The sequence below is a fragment of the Pseudopipra pipra genome, chromosome 3, assembly GCF_036250125.1.
Source record: "Pseudopipra pipra isolate bDixPip1 chromosome 3, bDixPip1.hap1, whole genome shotgun sequence".
NCBI classification, from domain to species: Eukaryota; Metazoa; Chordata; class Aves; order Passeriformes; family Pipridae; genus Pseudopipra; species Pseudopipra pipra.
This window is the reverse complement of record NC_087551.1, coordinates 87,451,068-87,473,840: the sequence shown is the minus strand read 5'-3', so window position 1 is coordinate 87,473,840 and position 22,773 is coordinate 87,451,068. Positions and strand designations below refer to the sequence as shown.

General features: G+C 36.3%; 1 protein-coding gene and 1 long non-coding RNA gene across 11 annotated transcripts in view; one reads left to right on the top strand and one right to left on the bottom strand.

Moving 5' to 3' along the window:
• Nucleotides 1-22,773, top strand: part of ADGRB3 (adhesion G protein-coupled receptor B3) — a 459,919-nt gene that overhangs the window by 362,946 nt on the left and 74,200 nt on the right. The gene's annotated exons all lie outside the window — the stretch shown is intronic.
• LOC135411968 (uncharacterized) lies at nucleotides 176-5,874 on the bottom strand. Its single transcript, XR_010429408.1, has 4 exons — nucleotides 5,787-5,874; nucleotides 4,514-4,665; nucleotides 2,685-2,783; nucleotides 176-277 (listed from the first exon to the last, which is right to left on the bottom strand). It is a non-coding gene; the product is annotated as an uncharacterized LOC135411968 (long non-coding RNA).

The following is a 22,773-nucleotide window of genomic DNA, read 5'->3' as shown; positions in this document are numbered from 1 at the left end:
TTTCTTTGAGCTCTCTCACTCTGCTCACTGCTGAACTCCTGAAAGCACAGAGATATTGCATTGACACATTTCTGAGGCCAGCAGATCCTAAAAATGCAGATGTTCAAAGGAAATAATTGACAGAAAGAAAACCAAACACATCACAAAGTTTAGATTTTTAATATACAGCCTGAAAAATTACTGTAAAATACCACTTTTTGCTACACTTGTCTTCTTTTTGAATCCACGTCTTGCTTTTGATACATCTACCACCCAGGGCCTTCTAGCCAGGGAGCACCTATAATGGATCAAGGCCAGAATACATTTTTTATATCAAGGAAGACATTCCTTGTAACAGACCAAAAATATTTTTATCAGTGTCCACTGATATGTGAATATATTGTAGCTCCAAGAGGCTGGCCTGTGAATTCATCATCAACAAAATAGTCAGCTAAAGCCACTGTTTAGAGAAAACTTACTCAAATTAAAGCAATCAGTTCCGGGTATGACTTTATTGTGTTTGTAAGTAGGGATATGTTTAGGCATTAGACGTGTTTGAATTCAAGTTCTGATTTTTTTTTTTTCAAGATCATATGTCACCCGAAGAAGCCAGTGTTTGATTTTTAGTCCACAGTTCTAGATTGCAATACTGACATCTGTAAGAAAAATTATGTTTTCATTTTGCTGAGTTGGACAATTAAATCTGTACATGGAAACTTTAGAAAGAAAATCAGGTCATGACGTGTGGTTTAAGACTAAAAACATTTTAGGTTTTTTTCTGAGACTTTTTTATTTACTAGAAGTCAAACCATGTGGGTTTTTAGTGTTTGTTTGAAAATTTTGGAAGAAATTTTGGAAATATTTTATTAAGACAATGTAATATTCAAGTTATCAAAAATTGTTTGCTGAATAAAGGCTAAAGTAATTTTTTATGGCAAGAAGATGAGCTCTTTTTTTTTAAATGTATGAGAGAATATTTGATATATATGATATACCAAGTTTGAATTTGTTTATTCTGTTCCATTCGCATTCTTATGTTCATACTATTCTCAGGCTATTGGGGCACTTAGTTAATGTCCACACGATGCTGTAAATATTCACAATACTGAAGCATATCCTTTTTTTCCTGTGCTTTAGTTTGGCTCTGGGTTTAAATTGTCCCTAGCTCTCTATTTGGGTATATTCCCTTTGAGAATATCAAAGATATATTTATAACGAACAGCATATTTTCGGTTTGTTTACAGTTTGTGGTTTTCTTTGTCTGTATTAAATACTTCACCAACTACTTCTATTTTATACTGAAAGCTCAATATATCATTCATGTTTCTACAAAAGCTTCTTTTAGTGAAGGCTAAGTGAGTTTGAATATGGCATTCCCTTTGGTTCAACTAAGTTCTGGTTTTTTTCAGTAAAAAAAACCACCTACCATGGACAAAAATGGACAAAACATTTACCAAGGATATGTAGAAGGAATGAACACTTTCAAACTACCATAATTTTTCCATTTCTAGTACTCCCTTTTTAAAAGTTGCTTTTTTTCTCCAGTTTCAATAACTTGAGGATACCAACAGTAGACCAGATATCTAGGTCATGGGGCTTTTTAGCTTGTTTTGGAGTAGTTCATGATGGCAGTCATTGAGGGAAGTAGAATTATTCTTGGAAGATTTGGATTGGGATAGCAAAAAAGCCTTTTGTCAACAGAAAAGCTTTGGTCCTTTATTCCTTATTAGCCAAACATGTGCATTTTATTGAAGGACACAGCTGAGAAATGTTCTGATTTTTTCATTATGTTTCCCCAAACCTTTCAAAACACAGAACTTTATTCAAAGCTTTCTTAATGCTTCAGATTGTGTAAGAGATTTCATTTTTTTTCAGATCCAGTTTTGAAATACAGGTTTGAAATTACAAAAATAGGCTGAAATTACAAAAATATTATGAAAATAATTATGTATCTTGTTTAAATATAGTTGGTGTTATACTGTGCATGAGAAGCATATTAATTTACTTTAGTATTTCTTTCTGTGTCTTTTTTTCTTTCCAGTGTTAAATGTTAGCCACATAATTGCTTTTAAATTTGAGGATATGCAATTGCTACTACAACTGAATTTAGTTTTAATGCTAAAATTAACTCTCCTTAATTAAGGAAGGGTAAAACTTCTCATTTATAACATAACTGCTCAAATATCTGTTATTTCACAGATGCTATGAGATGTTCCTGACATCTATAAAAGCATTACATATTTACTTGGAAGAGACTGAGGTTTTTTTGAGGAAATATCTATCAGTGATTTGTAGCATTCACTGTATTATAACTCTTGCTATTTTATGTTTCCTAATGTTCATATTGCCATCAAGAATTGTTGTATTTCTTCTATATGTGGACCTTTAACGCTCAAGCTATAAACTTTTATTATGCTTCTGATCCCATTTAATGAATAGATTCTCTACCCCCATAAGTTATTGATTAATATTGTGTGGATTTTTTCATAAACTCTCTCTCATTTTGCATACATCCAGAAAATACCCTGTTTTTTTCAGTTTTGCCTTAAACACATTAGCTGTTTGATATAAACAGTTCCAGTATATCTATTTTTTTCTATGAAGAAAACAAAGATGAATACAATTTAAAGGAAACCATAGAATTCATTACACATATGGGAAAAAGTTAATTATTTTCTATATAATATGTTTCTGACTGTACTTACTTATTGCTGAAGTTGAGGTCACTTGGGAGAAACAGTCATATTTTTAAAAATGCCATCAGACTCAGTACATTTTGTTAGCCATAGTCAGGTTTCTTGTGCCTATCAAGGAAAGAACAGGGAAGATGTTAAGGCAAAATTTAGTAACCCTGATATTCTGTGTCATCCCTGTCTAATTGCAATATTCAGTCTATTATTCTTGCTCTTATATTTTGAAATTCATCTCTCAGACCATGCCTGAAAGGATATGAAAAAGGCATGTCCTGACCACCTAAAGCATAACATAACCTTGATAGATGCATTGTAAACAAGCAACAACCCCATAAAAATTTGTAGATAATAAGATTAGAATGTTCACTAAATAGACTGACTGGACAAAAATAAATCACTTTTAGTATTTTTTTAATAGAGGTGTGAGGCTGAAAGAAGCAAATAGAAGTTGAAAGAAGCTTAGAAGCCACAGCGTCCCATTCCCATAGCACTCTGAAGTAGCTGACTGCGTAACTAGAGCTCCCTCAGGTTTTGAGAGGCAGTGGGTGGTGGGATCCCCTGAGAAATCTGCAAATGTTCAGGTGATACTAATGCTGCCTCTAACCATGTGGCTCTTGCCCCATATCTGCCACTGCCTTACAGATGCAGGCATCATGGCAATATATTTCCTAGGAAACAGCGGGGGAGACCTAAGAGCAGATGGAATGAACAGAGAAATGATGCTAACACAGCATTAAGGTTGTGTTAGAAAATCAATGAGGGAGTAGGGAATTCAGTATATCAGGCAATAGCACTCCATATTTCAAGTCTTTCTGGAGAAGTTCAAGAGAATATCCTCCATTTAAGCAGCTGAAGCCCAGGAAAATATATCCTTTCATTTTTGCCAGTATCCAACTTCCAAATTAACACCTACTCTGCTGATTGTCATCTTTTTCTTTGTGTAACAGCTTTTTGAGCAGCTGACCCAGAGAGTGTCTGATATGGGTCATTCATCCCAGAAACGTACCAATAAATAGGTCAGCAGTGAGAGCGCACTGCACCACACACATCTGTCTGCTCTGTGTTTGGAAATTCAGAAACAATCAAAAGGAGAAGAACACACTTAACTGAATAACTATTACAGGAGTAGGTCTGTGTAAGCAACGCTGTTTTACCATGCTAAATTCTGACAAAACCTGTTAACATCAGCTGAATTAACTACCTGCCTTTAGATTCTCAAAAGAACCTCTGGGAACAGATCTTTCTTACCCAAAATCAGTAAACATGGTAATTCATGTCACTGTTACCTGCCTCAGAGAAGAAGGTAACATTCTTCTCAAAAGTGCCTGCCAGACCATGTCTCAAAGTGTATCAACATTATCATTCATTTTGCTATATCTAAACAAAATGGACGTTTTCATTGTAAGTGGGTTGCAGGGAAAAAAATGGTTAGATATTAGGAGCCTGTTTTCTCTGCTTCCAATCCCCAGAACCTTTTAAAGCGCTTTGTGAACTATTTTAGAATCGTGGAATTGTTCACGTTGGAAGATCTGTCCAACCTCATTCTCAAGGCAGGGTCAGCTGTTCAGTCAAAATGGGTGGTTCAGGGCTTTATATAGTCAAGCCTTGAAAACCTCTAGGTGTAGAAACTGCACAGCTTCCTTGGGAAACTTGGTCCACTGCTTGACTGTCCTCATGGTCACAATGTGTTTCTATATATTTAATCTGGACCTCCTTTGGTTTCAGTTGATGCCCCCCTTTTTTGTCATCTCACTGCGCATCACTGTGAAGAACCTGGCTTCATCTTGTCAATGACCTCTCTATAGGCACTGATAGGTTACTCTTAGATGCTGTTAGCTTACACTTTCCTGAGGTAATCCTCTGCTGTCCTACTCTTCCCAAAATTGTGGCGGTTTTCCTCCTTGCTCTTCAGGAGTTGTTTAGAGTAGTTTTTTCTCTTCTAGAATTCACCCCCACAGCCCTAGGGGAAAATAGCTCATTCTCTCACAAACACCTGTTTGAGTAATTTCAAACAATCTGTTGATGATTCAAGCAGCTATTTTTGGGCTTCACACCTCTTTTCTATTTCTCTTTTGCTTATTTGTTGAATTTCACTGGAAATATAAAAGCAGTCAATGGGAAATAGATCAATCTACAAACAGTTAAAGGTTCATGTCTTTCACTTGCATAATCTTATTTTTAAGAAAGAGGAAACAATAAACATTTCTAAGCAACAATAGTAAAAAGGATTTTTAAATGAAATTACCATAGCAATTGACTTCACAAGACTAAAGGGTCTGAGTAATAATGATAACAACAGCAACAAAAAAACCAACATTAATTTACTTGGTTATTTTCTTTCTAATATAAAAGTTGAACTTCCTATGGATTTTCATATGTGAGTTACCATTTTGTAGGCATAGAACCCCTTTGTCACATAAACTGAAACAGATACAGAAACACAGTAGGATTTTTTTCATAGGTATCTGGTGAAAAAATACATTAAAAATTACAACTCTGAGATAAATGCAATGAAATCTTATGCCCTACTGCAATGATTAATACATCATTACTCTTTCTGTATAACAGAATGAAACATGATAGAAAGTAAAATCTCTTTTAAAGGACTATCATTTAACAAACAATAGTGTAAATTTGGTGCAAAATATTATCTACCTATTATACTGGATTTTATTTGTACTTCCCTACAACTCCCTGTTGTGTCTGCATATTTTCAGGAACATATGGTATGCTTTAACCTTGACATGCACTATGAAGTTCATTCGTACAGTTTTGCATTTTTTTTCCTTGCATTTTCCTAGGTCACAGTTTTTAGGCCTCTATATCTTGCAGTCAAGCCAATTGAGAGCATTTTATCAGGAAATTACTTTATTGGATTGGTCTGATTCTCAGATTGGTCTGATCAGAAGCTGTAAAATAAGCATTTTTTCCTTAACATTACACATTTCACTCTGTGAAAGCTTTGGGGCTCATTCCTGTGATTCTTATACATGAAAGTATTCTCCAGCCCTACATTTACTTTAGAAATAGTGTCACACAGAAGTTAGGAGAATCAGGCTCAGCTATGGTTCAACAGTCAGTATGAAAATGAATCATGGGGTGTGTGTTTGTTACCTATGGCTGAAGTACACTCAGTTCTGAAAACAAAGCTTGCTAGTGAATCAGTTCACTCTTTATGCTGGAGTCCCTCTTTCTTTTGCAGCAACTGAAAAAAAAAAAAAAAAAGAAAATGAATCATGTTTTGCTAGATTAAATCAAACTAGTCCAGGATGCTGTTTGAGCAGCAGCCAAAAACAGCCACTCCAGAAGTACAGGAGGCTCTGCCCTTGGCAAGTATGAGTTAACATAATCTGTAGATTATTTGGTTGTTTAATTTGTGATTGATTTTAAGTCATGACCAAAATAAACTTTCTCTGAAGTGATAATTGTTCTCAGGTGCTAAGATTAAAGTCTGGATTCCAGTGCCTATGTCTAGACTTGTTTATTCTTTTTCTCTCCTCTCCCCTCCTCTCCTCTCCTCTCCCCTCCCCTGTCCTCCCCTCCCTTCCCCTCCCCTATCCTCTCCTCTCTTCTTCTCTCCTCTCCTGCTGAGTCTTGTCTGCTTGGCTACAAGTAGTCAGGTTGCAACAGGAAAAGCAGAGCTTCATTCTCATTTCCATTTTCTCTCTTTTCTACAAGGTGATAGTAAGTGAAATTTCATGGGAACTGGGACAAGCAGTATGCAAATCTCTGTTCTAGACTGAGACTAACAATCAGATAGAAAGATGAGGATGATCCCACAGATTCTGATCTTTCCTGCTTTTTCCTTCTGAGAAAGAAAATGTGGTCACTGTGGGCTGAACTCAATGAAGTCAGCAATCACCAAGCATGATGTGAGCATATTTATTACATCATGAGAAAAACCAATGTTGTTAGAGTCTCTGGATCACAGCAGGACTTCATCATGGGAGATGTGATCAGCTTGTCAAAAAAAGGGACTCCTAGGTATGATTAGGGACCCAAAATTATGCACCCAGCAATCCTCTTGGTGCTAATGTAGAAGGCTTGTAGTGCCTCTAATTTTAGACTGCTGCTGAAACATGACCTTTTTATACTTGTTTTCTTGGACATGCATGCTTATTTTGTTGAGTCTCACTGAGTCACACCATAGACATTAAGCCTGGTACTGAAAAATTGACAGTAACTGTGTCCTAATATTTTTGTCTTTTGATGGCTTTGTAAAAATTCATATAAAACTGACATTGTGGATGAATAAGTAGGTATTATGTGAAATTTAATAGAAAATTATGTTCAGAATAACTGTTGAAAAAACCCTGTAAAGGTAAATTTGCAAAGCATGCACTTGGCTATAATCATGGACATTTTTAATGAATGTAATTGTGAGATTTCCAGAACCCTGCAGGGAAGTGTACATGTTTGTAATAAAAAAGCCTCAAGCTGTTAAAAGTGATAGAAATCTGTAATGTCAAGAAAGTTCAGTTTGCACTAGATTTCTGGGTTTAAAAACAGGATGGAAAACATATTGGTATCTCTCTCTCCTGAAGAAAACTGAAATGTATCTAGCACAAGGAGTCCAGCAGTTGGAAGGAAGTATGAATAAGGTTGGCACAAAATATTGTTCCATTAGTAAGTGATTACATATCTGTCTCTAATTAGTAGCATGGCATATAATTTGTGCTCTGCATTCTTCATTTCATAAAAAGTCACATCTTCAGCCTATCACATATTTGCTAAATAATTTCTTTAAACTGGAAAACTAAATAGATTTATTATTCTTTAAATACCACTTAAAGTTAGGTAAAGGCTTAGAATGAGGATGGCTTCCTTAACAAGCTTAGCTGAGCCATGTGGGACAGCAAAGCCCGAAGAGTCAGAACCTACAGCTATTGAAATCTGGATTTTAAAAAGATGGGATTAATTGTAAAGCTGTTGTTATTTGCATTGAGATTTTACACTTCTTATATTTAAGAGGGCTTTTAAGTCTCTGTTTTTTACTGTATATCCTCTTATGCCAAGTCAATCAGAATTCAGGCTTGAGTTTTAGCTATTTAATTATTGCTATAAAACCTTAATTTTGACACTACTTATCTTTTAAAGTAAATACAGAATAGTAATAACATTTTACTGAACTGAATGATCTGACAAGGCATTGCAGTTGTACTACAATGGAAGAAAAATGGTTGTGCTAGGAGTCATAGTTAGACCTTGGTATAAAGGCAGCATTAATGATGGACAAGAACTGTTGCTAGACTCAACTACTCTTGTAGCTATTCAGAAACCACAGCTTGTAAAATCACTGCAGAAATAAATATGTAAGAGTTAAACCTGATCAAGTGCCTGCTTCTATTAATTTCTAAAGGATTCTTCCTTTTGGAAAGATGATTCAACGATAACACCAGTAAAAATATATTCTAGTCAGATTTTTAAACCTTAGTGAGAGTATTCAATCATATTCCATAAATACCTAAAGAACATATCTGTCCTAGTTAAACATTAAACAATCAAACATGTCTTTTTAATTGTAGGAAATTTTCTGTCAATTGCAAATAGGAAGCTTTTAAAACTTTGAATTGTGGCATTAATCCCGGTGCACACTTTTTGCCAGTAGAAAATGCAAAGCCTGAATTGAATCAGAACTAAGCCAAATTGCATTGCCTTGCAGTTGCCATGGCTAGGAGCATGCACACAAGTTACTGATACAACTCATCTGACAGTCGTTGTGCCGTGATGACTTTATTGTGTGTTGGAGTCTCTGGAGGTCTCAGTTCATTGAAGTTTCAATACTTCAGTGGATAGGTATGATAAGCAAAGCAGAGCCAAAGAAGCACATCGAGGTTTCTTTGTCAAAGGAGCACTTTGCAGAATTGCCATTCAAGGTGTATGCTGCACCCAGTGCAACTGGACCTTGGTATCTGTCAGTGTTACACTGTATTAGTGTTAAATAATACAAATTTATACAAACTTTGCTAATCTCATCTCGTGGACCTTCTGTTCTCTATATTTAAACCTGTCATCCTGTCATCTAGGACTGGTTTAGGTCACTTGGATTCTCTTGTCTCCTTTATAAACTGGTGAGCAGAAATCTGCTAGTGCACCATGAAAGCTTAAAATTCTGGAAAGAAATTTTCTAAATGGTCTTGAAAAAAGGGATTAAAAAATGGATGATTATGAATGCACAAAACAAGTAGCCTTCCAGTGCAGTCCCCAGCTTCCTTCTTCTCCTAAATTCTTGTTAGGCTCATATGCACAATACTCCGCTGTGACAGTCGCGTTGTCTCGCAGTGGTCTACTAGAGGCTTTTGCTTTCTGTGGCTTGTAAAATATAAGGATAGATCTGTAATAAAACATTACCCAGTTTTTAAATGCAGTAAAATAATAAAATGAAAAAAACAAAACAAACAAACAAAAAAATTATGTCTTCTGGCATCTGGAAGGGAAGACTGCTTTCCTACAATGCTCTAAACCTGTAAATACCAGTTGGATTAGAGATGCTGCTGTGTGTTCAGAAGATGGCACTGGTTTCAGTAGTTGGCTCTGCAGGCTGTTATCTGATCTGTGCAGGTCACAGAGTATCCACTAAGGGAATTCCCTGCAGAGGAGCAGAGAGAATACAGATAAACTTTCCATAGGTAATTTGGTTATATCATGTCATCCGGAGTCTGATAGAGATGGATCTGGTCTGGAAGATTTTGTAAGAGGAGACATCCATGCTAAGTATATAGTTTAAAATGTAACATTTTATACTTCCTAATTTTAGTTGCCAAGTTACCAAGATGCATCTGAGAGACATATAGCATTAATTATTAATTATTGTTGTTGTTGATAAAAATAACCCTATCATTAAGGCTCTGGGAGTGTTTCCAACATCAACAAATTTCAATTTGATTTATTAACTGATATAAACGTTTTTATTTTATTTTTCCCTCCAGCCGGAACCTCAACTTATTTCATACTTGCCCCTCCCATAGTAAAAATCTTGAATAAATGTATCAGACTTGCATTCTCTTCCCAATGTCAGCACATTGAAATCTGCCAGCTCTCCTGTAGAAACACCAACAGACGACACCTTCAGCTGTACTAAAACTGTTCTTCCCCCAATTCTGATCATGTTAACCTTAGAAATGTTGATTGGTATGTAGAAGCAGTGGATGTTATGAAGAAGGCAGGACATGAAACTGTCAGATAAAACCGAGCAAAAAAGATGCTCTGTTTCCACTGAACAGTGAGGGTAGTGTCACCTACAGGGAAAAGCTGTACTAGAAGCAGTAGTGCTGTGAAGAGGACAAACTTTGCTCGTATTGATTACAGTCACACATGAGTGGAACCAGAGAATTAATTTATTTTTTGTATTAGCAGAAGTTTCCAGCTGGTCTGGAAGTGTCACCCACCGAGCACTCCACATGTTGAGCAGATTAGAGTGGTTAAATATTTAGGCCTCAAAAGCTGGTGTACCAGTGAAACACATAGCAGAGATGAAAGGTCACAACTTCTACTCTATGAAGTAGAGTTCTAATAACAGTACAAATAACTGAAGGAAAATTGGGAATTCAGGGGCTTCTACAAAGGCCTCCATTTTCAAATGGAGAAGACAGTTTACAGGATGTAAGCTTTAACTTCTGATCATGTAGGATTTTTCAGCATTTGAATTTCATAGTGAACAATTTTCTGATGATAGCAAGACACTGGAACTTATACAAAAGAGAGGCAGCATCCAACTACAGCATTCAAATCTTTAGTGGCTGCGGCCAACTGGGCATGTTTTGTTTCAAGGTCATTTCTTACTGATGAGCTCACAGTGTTCGTGGACCATTAGAGGGTTTGTCCATTGCTCCAACCTGGAATCCAACAGAAACAACTTCCTTGAGAATTTACAAGTCAGAAGTTATGAGTAACAAGTTAGAAGGTCATATGTGTGGTCATGATGAGTTGAGCACATTTCTTACTTTCCCTAAGACACTCCCTGATCTTAGATGTTCACTGATTTTAGTGCATTCCACATGAATAACTCTGTGCCAGATAAAAATTCACCTCTTCCCACTGATGTACTATTTTTTTTCTGCAGATAGTCTGTCAAGCTTGTTTTAGGTGGGAACTGCTTGCATCCCATATACATTAAGTTTTTAATACAAGACATAGAGCCAGTGGTTAATCATGTGGTTAACCATGTGGTTAATGATTTAAAATAACTGAAGGGATTTTATTTCCTTTAAAAGGCTACTAATGCATTATTTAATAAGTCATAATTTGTATATAATAAAATGTCTAGGCTCGGTCAATGACAATTACATTACTTAGGAAAAATTTGAAGTCACACACACTGAAAACAGTACAGAAGCATTTGCTTTCCATCTGAAGCTGTAGAGTGAACATCTATGCTTCTTTGAGCTTTATGGGACACACTGGATTTTGCTTAATACTTTTATGGTTATTTACCTTTCAAAATAACAAAATCAAAACAGAGCTCAAAGCACTTCAGAGAAAGAATTTTTATATATGTTAATGATTTCTAATCAGGAAGAAAAAATACAAAAAACTGACATAATATGTTACTAGCAATACAGTTATTCTGTCTTTAACTATATGCAGTGCCTTCCAGGCCATAGAGAGCTTGAGTGGAGAACAACAGACCAACATGCTCAGCAGACAAGACAGCCATCCAGTTCCTCTCCTCTTGAACATCATCTCTTGCTCCAAGGGAAAATCCTTGTGAAAACAGAGCTGTGGTACTCCTGGCTTTGTGGAGAAGAGGGTCACTAAAATTATTTCACTTCCTAGTCACTGTGAAAAATGCAGGTAACTGTTGAGTGTGGTGGTGGTGCTAGTTTGACAGTTGGACTTGATGATCTCAGGTCTTTTCCAACCTTAAAAATTCTCTGATTTTATGATTATTGGGCAGGAGTAAGGTGCTTCTTGAGCTTCTTGAGCGACAAAGGTATGATATCTGTCACTGGTTGTCAGAAAGGAGGAGAGAGAATTTTTCACCCAGGCTATCCTCAGGCAGCAGCCAAGCACCACTTTACACAGCCCCTGCTGTGTGGCATGGGGAGGGAAAGGTCTTAGTTTTGAAGGCTGCACTTTCCTTTTCTATCTCCTCCTTGCAAGAAATGTTCATAGTGACTGGATATTTTCCTTTCAGGTCTGCACATGGAGAAAAATAATCTGTTTTCATATTGAAGATTAAGAAAGAAAAATGATCATTGCAGTCTCTGATTTCATCAATCCTCCTTTCTTTTTCTTTTCTTCCCTTCATTTCTTTTATCTTCTTTCTTCATTTATTGCTTGCCTTGCTTTTATGATTTGTGATCTTCTACTTTTGCTCTGGCTTTCCTCACCCTTTCCTTTGTTTGGCTACCCTGATACTGTTTCTTTGTTTCTTTGTCATCCAAGATTATGACCAAAGCCAATATTTGGGAATTAAGGGACTACTACACAGGGCTTCTCCATTTTCAAATAGCAGGACATCTTACAGGATACCAGCTTTATCTTCTGATCATACAGGTTTTCTGCAGTATTTGTATTTCACTGGAGAACAATTTTCTGATGGTGATAAGAGACTGAAACTCATAAGAATGAGAGGCAGCGTCCAACTACAGCATTCAAGTCTTTAGTGGCTCTGGTCAGCTGGGCAGGTTTTGTTTCCAGATCATTTATTATAGAGGAGCCCATCACATTCCTGGACTGTCAGAGGGCTTGCCCATTTCTCTAACCTGGACTCTAACAGAAACAACTTCCTCAAGGATTTACATGTTAGAAGAAGGAAAGTTTCTTCTCTGTTCTTTTTCCAACCCCCTCATCTGCCTCTCTTTAATTTTCTGAGAGGCAGAGATCTTCCTGCTTGCTTTGTCCACTTTTTCACTCAACTGTCAAGCTTCTCAACAGATAATCTCTTTAGAGTAATGGCTACCCTCTCTTCTGTTGTTGCCTTCAAATTATCAAATTCCCTTTCTCAGCAAGGATAAGCTGCACATTTCAAACTCAGTTATAGCAACTGAATGCAGTAGCTCTGCCTCATAGATAGAAAAATGAGAAATAAAGGAAAGTGTGGTTATGAGATGTGATAGCTCAGTAACAGTCTTATCATGTGCCAGTGGGACATACATTGTATGAAAGCAGCTCTCCATTGCTGTGCTTCTCAATAAAAAATGTTTTGTTCTTCTTTCTGCTATGGAACTATAGTTTAAAAGACAGTGGGGAGCAGAGATTATATTACTATATATTTATTATAGAATTATAATCTGCAATGATGTTGTATATATATATTTTGCATATTGTGGAATCATTTGAAGAGGCTGCCACTCAAAATTCAGTAGCCCTAGCTGGGGGCTTATATCCTAAGCCAGATAGCAATGTAATGCATTCTTGACACTCTGACAGCCCCATGGCACAGAGTAGGACTGAAAAACTGCCTCACGCACAGGTACAAAATAGCCCAAAGATCTAAGAGCCTGATCTGAAGTCCCTTCACAAAACCATCCATTCTGTCATGTGATTGTCCTGTTCCTGTGTGGCTTTAAGCTATTATAGGAAATCACACTATGTAGGTTTTTTTTTTATTTAGCAGGCCAAATGTCACCATCTCCCTTGCTGTACTTGTGCCTTGAGGTACTCTGTTCCAAAGTAGGCCAGGCATTTTTTGCTTAATTTATGGCTAATATTACCTTTTAAAAATTAAATCTACTTTTATAAAATTGTGGGGTAATTTTTTTATCTGTTAAAAGATAAAAAAACTTCTTTTAAACTCATTTAAACAGAGAAAATCGAACTCATTTTAAACAGAGAAAAGTGAACTCAGTAAATAAATAAACAGATTATTACACACCCACTTTCCAGGCTGATCTTAGGCCTCTTCTTTTATCTCTGTGCTGTCAGAGACTGAGAACACTAGACTGATGCTCAGAACATCATACCACTTCCCTGTATCTATGTTTACTAAAATCTGCCTTTTAAAATCTGTGTTAAACTCTGGGCTGGTTGAAGAACATTAAACAGGGCTGGGTGTTAGCTTGTACCTGCAGCCAGTAAACCCTTACAAAGTGGCAGGAAAAGTGTACCAGCAGAACTGCTTGAAAACCATCACAATCAGCACACATGAGTCACTAGGTAAAGTGAAAAACAGTGAAAATCAATCCTGAAGCCTAATTCAGTTTCTTTGCATTCTGTTCAAAATGCAAACAGGCCTCAAACCCTCTGGTGCCTGTTTAAGCAGTTAGTTTACAATTGCTTTGTATCAAGGGCTCAGCACAAAGTAGCTTGAATACACTAGCAGATATATCCTTCTTCATTTCTTCTGGCTTCTTGTCAGAGTAATAGAATGGGTGCTGTTCTTTTGATTTTTGTAATTCCAAATACGGGATTCATTCCCTCCCAACTCTCATTTAGGGGCAGATTTTCCATACAGTGCTTTCTAAGCTGCACAATGCCCCTAGATTACAAGGGGGGCTGTGCAGCATGAAATCCAGCAGAGCTTTGAAACTAAGCTTAAAACCCTGCAGTGCTTTGGAAAGTACGGCTATTTATTCAGCAGTACGTTGGAGCCAGACCTGGAGTTTCACAAATATTGCTGGGACAGGACTAAGGTGTTGCACATAGAACCTATCCAAGGCACACAGTTTTGTATTGACTAAGCCTAACAAAATAACAGCCTACCATACATTTGATATACTTTTAGATAATGTGAAAAACTAATTGTGGCAGATCCAAAATTTCTATTTGCATTATATTAACTTGTTTACTTGTTGGATGCCCTTGTTTGCCATGCAAATAGCAATCCCTATCTTTTTTGGGGGGGTTTTTTGTTGTTTTTTTTTTTTTTTTTCTGTTTGAGCCATCTTTTCTTATGGGAGAGTTTTCAAAATATCAAGACAATATAAGTTGCAGAGTGGATTTGAAATTAAAAAGATCTAATAATTTGCTACACAGGTTATTTAATGAACTGCAGTTGATAGATGATAGTACCTACAACTGAATTAGACCCTAATTCTGAAGTGAATTCTTGCCCCACCAAAGCTCTGGAACCTGTGAGACAATTCCCTTTAAGAGAGGCCTTTTTTTTTTGCAATGATTGTGGCATGGTATAAGGCTAAAGTAACCATTATCACCCAGCTATATGAACCAATTAGTTTTTAAATCATTGTTGCTGAACAATAATTCATGGTTCATATACTTAACACCCTTATGGAAAAGTCTTGTATATTACTTGCAAAAGGATAAATGTTTTGTATTTCCATTATTCTTTTTAAAAACAAATTGTATCTTTGTTTTATATTTTTGGAGAATATTCAGGACATGTCTTGAAAATATACATTCCAGAGCAGTTTGGAATAAATTTTAAAGAACTCCATTTGTGCATGTATGTGCAAGAATGTGCATGTCTGCATGATGTGTTCCTGATAAATGTAGGATTTTCCAAATAGAAATCTGTCACATATTATTTATTTAAAATACACAACTTTCTTTGATTATGATGGGATCTAAAAGTATGTATGAGAGTAAAATACAGTTCATTAGTGATTACATCTACCAGGCTCAGAATCCTGGAGTCAACATGCATTTTCAATATGAGCAAAGATGAAAACAAAGGCAATGTGCTAGAAAGAAATTCACAAAAATATCTGAACACAAGGGCATGCGTAACCCACAATATATGCTGCTCAATCAAAAGGTAATATGATTTTTTGTTGGGGTTTTTTTTGTGCCTTTTTTTTTTAGATATGTTTGAAAATTATTAAAATGGAGGTATTCTTTTGGAAAACAAAAAAAAACCCAGTCAAACATTTTGGTTTAATATTGTAATATTCTAATCCATATCAATGCATAATATAATCTGTATTTTCCTTTAGTCTCATTTGAGGTAAATTAATATCAATTGAATTGAAGAATTCAATTAATAATAAGTTTTCCTTAATTCAGAAATATTTAAGAGTTCAAAATAATATTTATCCTTTTAATGAGGGTGACAGTGGTAGGTGAAGTCTTTACTGTAACAGCACATTGGATATTTTTCTACATATTTGATATCTAGTTCTATGCATCATGTGATTTCCTGTATCATTTGTCTCACATTCATGGAATTTCAGTTTTTGTTAGAAATATCAGCAGTTTTTATGGCAACAAGAAGCTGTGAATGTGTTACAGGTTCATGAGCAAGCAGCTCAAATTGCATCTTATTTTGTTTAATGATGCAGTTGCTTTTCAGTGAGCTGAGACTCGAGTTGTGTCTTATGTTTAGTCGTGACATTATATCCAGCTGAATTTATTACTCTTTCTATTAAGTTTTTCTGTGAGCAATCACAATACAGACAAGGCTTCCATGTTCACATTTTTAAGCAGCTAGTGGGGTTGATTTGCCTACAGCCTCCCAGGGGACAGTGGGTGTTCCAAGCATTTTACAAAAAGAAGTGACAGGTTGGGCTCTTTTAAGCGACTGTGGCACTTTCTTTATGCCTCTAGATTCCTCCATCTCAGCAGAAGAAACATTAGTAGATTTGCAATGCAATAATAAAAAACTGATTTAACTTTGCAGCTCTTCTGTTACTGATCTGGCCATGTATAAGCACAAGTTCATGTAATATAGAATCAGGACTTCACCGGATTTTCGGTGCCTTCTCTACCTTTAGGGTAGAAAGAATTGATTAATTGATTAATCTAACTAGAGATCTTAGGATGATAGTTAGCATTTAACCAGGGGTTTTTGTTAATAAGACATCATTAATAACTTACCCTTTTCTTGAAAATAACAATATGCAAACACTAGTCATCAACTCCACTTACATTGTGGCAGTTTAACTTAGAGCAGTTGAAGATATTACAGATGTATAGATGATTGGCTTTAAAATTGTTTGTATTTTAAGCATTAAGCACATTTCCATGGGGTATATCCCCAATGATAAGTGTGAAATATCATTCAAAATGCAGTAGTCTAGATTTAATGAAGTCAGTGAGAATTCTGTGCCAACTCTAGTAGCTTCATGGCTTTGCCCTTTGTGGAAGGACTGAAGCACTTGAAGTTACTGATGTGTAGTCAGAAATTAAATCCAGATACTTTTAATTAAAAATTTTAAAAAATTCTATTTTTTTAGATCTCAAGATTTCCACAACACAGTTTCAGACTTGCTGCAAAATGTACCCTCTCTGTGAAGTTTGACTGCTCAGCATTTTGTTTGCCTCCAAATCCATGTATGATACAGAAACCAGATATCCTCCCAAGTACCACCTCTGAAAGGCCTAATCTGTTCTGTGTTCTGAGAGTATATCTGAGAGCTACAGTGACAAAGCAAATATCCTAACAAAAAATACCTAACACTGCATTTTTTTTCCCTCTGGGAGCTAGGCTGTGCGTAGAGAAGAGATAAATTTGTAAGTGCCCACTGTCAAGTTTTGTACTACAGATATTCAGGTTAAAATGTGGTTAGGAGGCCTCTGCTTCTCTGAAACCAGTGGAAGGTGAAACTCAGGACTAATTCATACAAAGCAACATCTGTGGAATTCAAATGCTGTCTTGATATAATTTAAATTTTTAAAACTGTTTTCCACTTCTGATCCTGTGTGAAACCAAACTGTCTGTCAGCAACACCTTCTTAAACAAAGATTATAACATACCAAGCATTTATGCATGAAAATGTTGATATTAATTATCTTTCCATAACAGGATTGTGCTGGTGATTGTAATAGGGTGTCATCATATGTTTAGAGAATTTTCAAGCTTACCTAAATCCACATCAGCTACACTCCTTCAGCAGCAGTTAGGCTGGTCCTTGGTCAAAGATTTGTACACAGCAGACAGTGGGAATGTGACCTTTGTATACCCCACCACTACTCCCAGTGATGGAATGATGCATCCGAGGATGCCTTGGGACCAGTGCACAGCACTGCTCCCCGGCACGTGGAGGAACTAACTGTTGGTGCCCTGTTTTTCATGCCAATTGGTCTGTGTGCTTATCAGTGTTATTTTCTAACACTAGTTTCCATACACATTTTATAACAAAATGTGACTGTTGAAATGGTACATTTAACATATATGTCAAATTTGTTTGGATTCTTAAACAGAATGTCAAGTGTCATTTAAATGAAAAAGAATTCAGGATAAAGCTGTCCGCATTCAGATTCTTTCTAAATTTTTGTCATTGTACACCTTCTCTTGTGATGTATTTATGATATACTGTGAGATGAAGAAATAGAAAATGTGAACTTTCACAGTTGTGTTTTAAGCCAGAGTCTTTATAGATTTCCAATCACTTAAATCGTTGAGAAGTATCATTTATTTCACGGAAAGATAAAGCTTGGCTATAGACTGTACAATTAAGCAGATGAAAGCTGTTAGCCTTATTTAGCCTCATTTTCATAGATCACGTAGCATGAAAGGCAACATTTTTTTCATTTTTGTATGGTCTCACACTCATTCCAGGGTTGTAGGCAAGATTATAACAGATTTCGATAAGTTTGCGATGGATTTATTACATTTAATGAGCATGCAATATGCAATATCCTCAGCCTTGGCTGACATTTTGAAATTAGACTTCCAGCAGTGAAATCTTGTCAGGGATGTGTTTTAGATTACTCAAGCTTTCATGATTAGAGCTTTTCGTACATAATGTCAAGTACAATCGTCTGTTAAAGGCTAAATGAGCATACCATTGTTAATGCAGTAGCAGCACAGAGAATACACTCTAGAGAGTTTAAATTTTTGCTGACTTGAAACTTAACTTTATTATGAACTTTATTCATAGTTCTATTCTTGAATGTATGTGGAGACATAGAGGAGAAAGATCCTTGTAGAGCTTTAAAAAGTGTATTTTAAACTTTTTACAGTGTATATTATATTAGAACAAGTTATTTGAGTTATCAAGAAAGCAAAATATTTTATTTTAAATTTCTGTCAGGTTATTCACCATGTATAAATGAGCCTTTTATATGGCAGATATATACTTATATATAAATCAACTCTACTATACTCTTTCTAAAAATATGACTTTTTAACGCTTTTGTCTTGCACAGCAACACTGAAGACATTACCAGACAAATAAAATGCCATGTGCATGATATGTTTTCTCATGTTGTGTGCATTAATTTGTACTGAGTTAATTCAACAGCTGTCTAAAACCCATATCTTTTACATGGATAAAGCAGCATTTGAGCCAGCTATGTTATCTCAGGCCCAGATCCACAGCAAGAATTTAGGTGTTAACTCAGGAGTATGGAAGTTCTTAGTCAGAAAACCCATAAAAGGTAGTGCCATCTGTGCCCTGACATAAGATGGCTAGAATCCACTGTTCAAAATGTATAAAAATTTGTGAGCCTTCAAAAAATGTGTGCACAGATATCAGTGTGCTGAGTCAACAATGCCTAGACGGGAAAATGAGAAAGCATTGAGGAGTGGTTTGCAGCTCACCACTGCAAGCTTAGCATTTCTACCTGCTCTAAAATCATAATTAGAGAGCCCTCTCCAACTTCAGGTCGGTCCTCCCCCTTTGTGAAGGGAGTAAGACACAGGTGTTCGTTTCTGTCCCTGGCTTTCATCTTGCCTTGCCATGGCTGTGTGCAAGATTTGAGTTCTAATCAAACAAAACATGATATTTTAATTAAAAAGTTGATCTTTAACTGTTAAAACTCCATCAACCCACCAACAATTAATTTGGTCTTCTTTTTTAATTGATTCATTCCTCAGTACAAAATAAACTAATTGATGGTTTAAGTATTTTGCTAGCTTAATGTTTCTTATTTTGAAAGCAAATATCCTCATAATCTATCTATCAATGGGAGACCATTATCCTGTGACAACATTTTAATCCACTGAAATCTTCTCTTAATTGCCTTGACTCTTACTGTGTGCTTGATTTCACCAACTACTACCAATCAATGTAAATATTTTTGTCTGTTTTCTGCACTGTTTGGTGACAACGTATTTCCAGCAATACACATTTCCAGCAATACACATACTTTTGTATACAATCACTGTTCTTTATAATGGAGCAATTTTTAGTGCTACGAGTGCCCCATGAGGCAAGACCACAAGGCACTGAGCCAAGTAGATTATTGGAATAAGCAGGCCAACTTCTTGTGACTTTGCCAGCATCAGGCCAATTTATAGTAGTGTCAGATTTGGTTTACATCATTTCATCTGACAAAAACATCCCATCAGTCTACATACTTTGCTTCAGATTTAACAATTTTGGTTAGTAACTGACTGTGGTAGCTCATGTTTTGTGGGGTTTTGTTTGAGTTTTTTTTTAAATGGTGCAATCTTATAAAATCAAGCTGCAGAGATAAAATGGCCAGAAGGCTATTTCAAGCAGCCCTTGGAGGATCTTCAATATGATCTTCTCAGCCCAATGTAATAATGTTGTGGTAACATCAGACCAATCTCAAAGCCAACAACTGGACCAGCTGAGACTATAGCAATAAGAAAGGGAGACATCATTCTGCATTCCTCCCTCGCCCCTGTCCTGCAGTGACCAAGGGCTCCAGGGGACCCATAGGAGCCCTGTTTGGAATATACAAATTCATACCATATTCCTCCAACAACAACCATGTGGAGAACAACACCAAATGTATTACAGGGAAGAGATTTGTTTTTGTGTGTGCATTTGTTGCATGGCACTTCCTGAATTGTGCTCTATACACTGTCACCACATGTGAACACTTACCCTCGAACATCTGAGATTTCCTAACTAGATGCATAATATGGTAAAGGCTACTAAGTATTCACAGAAGTCTAGTGACCAGTGGAATTAAAACACAGTGCTAGAGTTTCAACTTGTGTGAAAAAAACTAACTCCACTGACTTCAAGAGATACATAGGCTGAGGCCAGACTAGTCAGTGCTTCTTAAAGCAAGACAGAATCCTGAAAAAGAGAGAAAGCACATAGTGGTTTCCCACCTTCCTGAAAGAATGTGAGGAAACATTTACAAAGTCTTTAATTATTAAGGGTGCAAAGGGCATGGGTCAGGGTAACACAGTGGACATAAGATTAAACCACCATTCATATTTTGAAAATATGGTGACAAGGAGAGCAACAGAAGTGTGCAGGTACAAATAGCATGCAACTCATTAGTGTATCAAAGCATCCTTGTCATCTTATTTTGAGTTTGAGTTTTGAACAATCGACAGTGTGTTTTAGGGTTATTAATGACCTTCTGCTGTGTCTGAGTACTGATGGAAGCTGCAGAGTTAAAACCTTAGAGAAGACAATTAATCTATTTGGAAAATAAAGTTTAAAGTCTTTAAAAAAATCAAAAAAAGATATTAAAGGCAGTGATAACTTCAGATTCTGAACAGAAGGTCCTTAAAGTGTCAACATGGGTGGTTCTGGAGGAGAATTCATCCATTACTGGAAATCTGTATTAGCATGAAATTAATCAGAAATGAACAATGAACTCCAGCTCATTCCATCTCCCTTTCTTTGGCTGCATTCTCATATATCTGAGAAAAATTGTCTTTCCTACCTCCTTTGGAGAGAGCTAACAAGTTCCCTGCCAAGGTGAACCAGCGAGGCTCAGTCAGTAGCTCAGGTAGTCTCCAAGGAGTCATATCAAAATGAAACAGTCACCCTCTTACAAGAGCAATTAATAAGTAAAGTTGCACTAAAAATTTGTTTTAAATCATTAAGGTTGGTGAGAGAGAAGTAAAACTAGAAAATTTTCTTGTAGGTAGCACAGTATATGGTTTATATTTCTACATTGATTTCAAGTTTCCCTGCACTCTAAGTTGATCAGCAAAAATATCAGTCATGGTTTTTTTCTGAGATTTCCAATATCTTCTTCAGGTATAAAAATAATGAAGATTAAAACATTCTGGCATTTAAAGGGGGAAACTCTGAAAAGGTGTGTTTCTCAAAATCAAAATTATTCAGTTACTGCCTGAATATTTTCCATAAATGTCAAGTTTTTTCTCAAATTATCTTGAAGATTAGTCTGAGCATAAACCGCTGAAATTGTAGGAAGAATATTGCCTTAACTGCAAATCTTCCCAACTGTTTATGACTAAATCAGATCAACGGCAAAATGTTCTTTCCAGGACAGTCTCCAGTATCTTCTACATGTCTTAAAAGCTTTCTTGAGTCTCCAGCAATTGATTGAGATTACACTTATGCCTTCATTTGCATTCATCCCTTTCAACATATGGGCTAACACAATAATGGAGAGAAGTTATTAATTTTTACTCAACCGAGAAAAATGGAAGGCCTGAACATAGCAAGTTCACAACTAGATACTATAATATTTCAAAATGACTTGTGCAATGACAGTCTTCCTTCTCTGTGTAGGCAGAAAGGCTTCTTTGTTTGTTTAATTCAGCATTATAATGGCAGGAGATACCTTCCTCTCTCATTCCATCAGACATCATTAAAAGATGAGCAAGACTAGTACATCACTAGCTTCTCTCACTCTGCTTTTTTCCTGCCTTCACCCTTTGTCAAATCAAACAGGGGAAACTTATTTAGTGACCTACCCTGATGAGTACAGAGACACCATCCACAACTCAGTGGAAATGCGTATTTTATGATTCAGAGATTTATTGCTAGTATATATCCTACTATCCTGCTGTAATAGAGTACCTTTTCAAGCTTCATTCCAAAAATACCACTTCTCAGTCTTCCCCTTTGAAAAAAGACTCAAATGTGAAATATTCACTGAAGACACATAGCTGCAGACTATGGATAAGGGCACATCCCTGACAAAGGAGGAGCAGTTTGTCTGAGAGAACCCACCCCTTGGAGCCTCCAGGGAAGAGGGAACCTCCCCAGACCCAAACGCAATAAGGGTGCCCATTCTGAAGCATTAGCTTTTTAAAGCTACTGGCTAAGTCTGCTAGTAAAAGAAATTTTTAAACTCCTTCCTGTTATGCCAGAATCATTAGTAGTGTCTTGGTTTAAGGGAAAAAAATGCATAGGAAGCTACTGGTAGTCTATCAGCTACACTCGATTACACTCCATCAACTGCTGGCAAATTTTTTCATAGATGCTCTCTCTCTCTCAATTTTCTCTTTGATCAACTTGCAAAGAAGACTTACTGTAACAGAAGAGAGCTCCCATGCATGTTGAGTCTTGCAGAGGAAACTGCAGCAAATCTCTCTGACCTAACACCAGGAACTGACAATTTCTTGAAA